This window comes from Bos taurus, chromosome 28, assembly GCF_002263795.3.
Source record: "Bos taurus isolate L1 Dominette 01449 registration number 42190680 breed Hereford chromosome 28, ARS-UCD2.0, whole genome shotgun sequence".
In the NCBI taxonomy this organism is placed as follows: Eukaryota; Metazoa; Chordata; class Mammalia; order Artiodactyla; family Bovidae; genus Bos; species Bos taurus.
In genome coordinates this window covers 28,171,852-28,177,851 of record NC_037355.1, presented here as the reverse complement: position 1 = coordinate 28,177,851, position 6,000 = coordinate 28,171,852, and positions in this window count along the sequence as shown.

The window sequence follows — 6,000 nt, the reverse complement described above, 5'->3', positions numbered from 1 at the left end:
CTGTGTTTTTCTTCTGGTATTCCTGTTTAGTTTGTTTGACCCCCTTGGTGTACATTGGGATACGATGCTGCCATCACTTATTCGCTGGCATAGCTATTTTATTCTTCCAGGACTTAATATTGGTGCCTGCCGGGTTCGTTGTTTTCCCAAAAAAGCTTTCTACAGGTAATATTCAGTTTTTATTTAAGTGGAGCTTTTACTTTGCTCACCTCTGATTGTTCAGTGGCATATGGGAATAAGCGCTCCCAGGGGTAGTACTGAATAGCAGAATCGAGTGTGGAGTTGAGTGCCCTCATGTCATCTTGGTTTTGCTTCTAACTGGCTTCTTTCTGACAGCTACCATTGAGCGACCTTGGCCAGAAAATAAAGATGTCTTCTTTTGAGTATCAGAGGTATGATTTCAGTTTTTAGAAATAAAATTTTTGTCTTTGGAAAATGTAACTTTATATGTTCTTGTTGTTTAGTTGCTAAGTTATGTCTGACTCTTACGACCCCATGGACTGTAGCCTACCAGGCTTCTCTGTCCATGGGATTTCCCAGGCAAGAATCCTGGAGTGGGTTGCCAGTTCCTTCTCCAGGGGGTCTTCCCAATTGAGGGATTGCACCCATGTCTCCTGCATTGGCAGGCAGATTCTTTACCCCAAGTCATAAATTCTTAACAGAAATTCTGTTATTTAGTATTTAGAGGTAACCGAGCATGTAAGGACTTAGCATTACTGTTAAGTGGAGTTTTCCAGCAGCTACATGAATAGGTGACATCATCAATCTGATGGTTAATAGTGTATGCACCTGTGTATTTTTGTGTTTTGTAGAATTTTGTAGCTTAGTAGTTATCAGTAGAACTGGCGGGGGGGAATGTGTTTATGTTTTAAGTTGGTTTTTTTTTCCCTGGATGCCAGTAGACAAATTTTTGAGACACCATAGCTCTAAAGAAAGTACACTTTTAACTGCTTATTATGGAGAGGGAGTAGCAGGTAGTTTTGATGTATAACAGAAATTTTATGAAGAGCAACAGTGTAAGCAAATAATTTTTGATGGCGCTAACAGAATTGTTTAAGATTCCAGGTCCCCTTTCACCAAACTATAATGAGGTCAAGGTTGGAGGATTTGATCTCTACTTATCATCCAGTCTCCCTTAGTGTTACCAATTTGCAGTTCATTCTGCACTGAAATAGAGTTAAGTTGTAGCTAACATCACTCCGGTTGACTTTTTTTTTTTTTTTTTTTTTGACTTTTAAGGCACCACTGGCTTCACCCTTAACTCTTTTTAAGAAGAGGAGGGGGAAAAGAATCTCTCACCACGATTGTTACACGAGATCTGTATTGTTATAAAAAGAACTTTGTTGTGAGAATAGTTTTGTGGGGTTTTTTTTGGATGGGGCATAAGAAGTTACCCCCAAATAAACTCCATATCCTTGGTAGAGACATGATAAATATTACTTATAATGGTTATTTTTTAAGTGAACTTCAGAGTTTACTAAATTGGACACTGATGAGACTCCAGCTTCATAATGATGAAAAGCTTAGTTCGGGTTTGCTCTTGCACTCTGCCATTTTCCTGGCGCTAAAGGGAGCCAGAGGGGTATGAGTTAAGGAACACCTCTCAGATTCTGTCTTTATACCTGCAGGGAGATGGATAGCCAAGCCCAAGGATGTTATAGGTAAGAAAAGGGGCAGCTGTTGTGGTTGTTTATCAATAACTTTGTTGTTAATAAAATGATCTCTTAAAGGTAAAATAAGCTTACTGTGTGAAAAAGCATCAAGCTATATATACTTTTATGTCTTAAACTTTTTCCAGTCTGTGTGTTATGTTTCAATTTAAATATTCGTTTAAAAAATAAATTTCCTCATCCACAAGCTACTACTTCTTATGCATTTAAGCACATATATCATATTGCTAAGTAATTTTTCACAAATGATAACAGCCAATATTAACAGAGTATTCACATTTGTCATTTATTTGTAAATGTGTATTTATTCATTAAATCTTCACAAGCCCACTTAAGTTGGTGTTGAAGTAAAGTGAAGTGAAAGTTGATCAATCATGTCGAACTCTTTGCAGCCCCATGGACTATACAGTTCATGGGATTCTCTAGGCCAGAATACTGGAGTGGGTCACCTTTCCCTTCTCCAGGGGATCTTCCCAACTCAGGGATCGAACCCAGGTCTCCCACATTGCAGATGGATTCTTTACCAACTGAGCTATCAGGGAAGCCTTGATAAGTTGATAAGTTGGTGTTATCGTACCTCATTTTAGAAACTGAGATTTAATAAGGTTAAGAAATTTGCCTGAGGTCATAAAGCTTGTATCTGTGGTTCTCAAAATGTAATTTTTGGACCCCTCGGAGTCCCTGATTCCTTTAGAGGGGTGAGAAGGTCCTATTATTCTCATGAAAATACTAAGATATAATTGGCCTTTTCCACTCTAATTCTCTCCTGAGTGTACATTGGAGTCTCCAGAAGCTATGTGATATGGTAACATCACCACACTGATGGTTAATAGAATTGTATGTGTGTATATTCTTATGTCCTCTAGAATTTTATAAGGTGGTAGTTTTAGGTTTTAGATACGTGTTTTTTAGAGATAACTTAGTTTGCTCTCAGTACTTCTGCTGGGCTATTACTGGCTACTTCCCGTTTTACCTGCTGTTAGGGGCTGAATCGTGTCCCCTGAGAATTCATGTTAACACTCTCACCCCCTAGCACCTCAGAATGTGTCTATTTTGAGATAGGGCCTTTAAAGAGGTCGTTAAGTTAAAATGAGGCTGAGGCTATTACTGTGGGCCCTAAGCCAGTCTGACTGATGTCCTTATAAGGAGAGGAAATTTGGACACATGAAGAAACATTGGACCCCAGACTACCAAGATCATCAGTCCCTGGGTCTGTCTGCAAAAATGTTTGGTTGATGATATTGCCTAGTAACTGGTGATTAGAAGAGTCTGAGAATGACATTGAAACTGACCAATACAGAACAGACAGGGCCAGACTGAGGACGTTCCTTTTGCCTCTTCCCTGATCATCCACACCCTCAAGGAATGGCCAAGAGACAGAAAGAGGCAGAACATTAAGCACAATGAGATTGTCAGCATTGCCCAGCAGATGTGGCACTTACTTTTAGTTCAAGAACTGTCTGGAATCATTAAAGAGATCCCAGGGACTGCCCAGGCTGTGGACTGCAGTGTTGGTGGCTGCCGCCCTCAGTGACATCATGGATGACATCAACAGTGGTCCAGTGGAATGCCCAGCTAGTTAAGGACAACAAAGGACAATACCTCAATAAAGTATCATTTGACAACCAAAAAAGAAAGAAGCATCAGCTATGTGCATGTATAGAGCAAATACCATGTGTGACAATAAGAAGGCAGACATCTGCAAGCCAAGAGGAGACAAGAGAAGCCAAGTCTCCCAGCAGCTTTTTCCTTTTTTTTGGCTGTGCCCAGGGATCAAACCCGGGCCCAGCAGTGAAAGCAGAGTCTTAACCACTGAAGTACCAGGGAATTCCCAAGTCTGCCAACACCTTAATTGTGAACTTCTAGCCTCCAGAATTTATTGAAAACATAAATGCTGTTTAAGCCACCCAGTCTGTGATATTTTGTTATGGCAGCTCTAACAAACTAACAACACTCGCTATAATGCAGAAGCTAATCTACCTTTCTTTCTTTGGGCCAGACATTAAAGAGATTTGCCAGAGTATAAAACAGTACTACATTTTGTGGGGAGTAGGGTGGGGAATATAATTTTTTTCCTTAAAATACATTATTTTGTTAATAGGAGTCAGTGTTGTTATTTTTAAATAAACTTTTTGGATGTGAGAGTTGGACTATAAAGAAAGCTGAGTGCTGAAGAATTGATGCTTTTGAACTGTGGTGTTGGAGAAGACTCTTGAGAGTCCCTTGGACTGCAAGGAGGTCCAACCAGTCCATCCTAAAGGAGATCAGTCCTGGGTGTTCATTGGAAGGACTGATTTTGAAGCTGCAACTCCAATACTTTGGCCACCTCATGCAAAGAGCTGACTCATTGGAAAAGACCCTGATGCTGGGAGGGTTTGGGGGCAGGAGGAGAAGGGGATGACAGAGGATTAGATGGCTGGATGGCATCACTGACTCAATGGACATGGGTTTGGGTAGACTCCAGGAGTTGGTAATGGACAGGGAGGCCTGGCGTGCTGCGGTTCATGGGGTCGCAAAGAGTTGGACACGACTGAGCGACTGAACTGAACTGAATATTAATTTTTCCTTGAAAGATCTTTTAGAGCAGTTTTAGGTTCACAGAAAAATTGAGAGGCCGGGTTTTTTTTCAAGTACAGTATATCAGTGTCTATATTGTATATCTCATTTAAACAAAAATAGAAGTTCTTTGGACTCCTCTATAATCTTTCAGTGGACAGGAATCCTGAGACCAGAAATCTGAGAACTGCTGCACTATACTATGTGCATGCATGCTCAGTCGTTCAGTGGTGTCCAGCTCTGTGACCCTTTGGACTGTAGCCCACCAGGCTCCTCTGTCCATGGGATTTTTCAAACAAGAATACTGGAGTGGACTGCATTTACTCCTTCAGGTGATTGTCCCAACCCAGGGATCAAACCTGCAGGCAGATTCTTAGTGCTGAGCCATCGGGGAAGTCCAACCTGTTATATATGGTCTTCTATAATGAGCTTGCGTTACCCAGTAATACACAGTGGATCCAAGTAGTATGCAGTGGATCACATTAGTTGTCAATAGATACAGAGTTACATTATTTTTAGTGTCTGCAGAATAGCCTTTTGTATGTTGTTATAATTTAACTCGTTGATCCCTAGCTAATGGACATTGATTGGGTTTCCAGGTTTGGCTATTTTAAATAATTCTGGATTGAACACCTTTGTTTGTATTTTTATGTCTGTGAGGTCCTCTAGAAATGAGGTTAAATGGTTTTAAAGAGGTGGTTAAATTTAAGTTTCTTATTTGAAAACTAAGGCCTTCTTCCATTTTGTATTGCTAAATATTAAAAAAAAAAAAAAAAGTACCATTTATCAAATATACCCAGCAACTTTGAGACCCCTTTGGTTTGAAAAGGCTGACCTGCCAGTAAGTCTCTCAAAATTTAGGAGAACATTTTCTTCTTTATAGTTAATGTCCGTTTTCTACAACTTTTTTCTTATCTGGAAATTTGAATTTTCTCTAAGTAGCTTTACAGTAGAATTAACAGTTCTGGATTGTTGTTGATTTGCCCATGGCTAATATTGACCCGCCCATGGCTAATATTGACCCATCTTGAAGGTGCTACAGAAGGCAAGTCCTATTGGAGGCATTACCCAGAAATATGGGAAACATTTTGACCTTCAAGGGTCTGGAAACAGCTATTGTCTTATTGATGGGCATCTTGTTAAAGCCTTTCCAAACTCTTTATTGGGCAACCATAGTCATTCCTGAAGATCAGGGACTTCATAAGATAGCATTGACATGGGAGGTGTATGGTATCTAGGTTCTGCCTCCTTAATGACTGGGAGGCACATAACTAGCTTTGCTAGAAGACTAGGATTGAAATGGAAAAAGATGGCAAATGTTAGTATGTATTCAGAACTATGGGACATCAAAGCTACCTCTTCCCAGCCTGCTGCTAAGTCACTTCAGTTGTGTCCGACTCTATGCGACCTCATAGACGGCAGCCCACCAGGCTCCCCCGTCCCTGGGATTCTCCAGGCAAGAACATTGGAGTGGGTTGCCATTTCCTTCTCCAATGCATGAAAGTGAAAAGCGAAAGTGAAGTTGCTCAGTCGAGTCCAACCCTCAGCGACCCCATGGACTGCAGCCTACAGGCTCCTCCATCCATGGGATTTTCCAGGTAAGAGTACTGGAGTGGGGTGCCATTTCCTTCTCCGTTCCCAACCTGAGGGAAGAAGAAATAGCATTTTAGAAATGTTCACTATGCCCAGGCACTTAGTATTTAATTTTGCATGGGTTCCACAGCAGTCTTCTGAGGTGAGTGGCATCATTATTAATTTATAGATAGAAAATAGA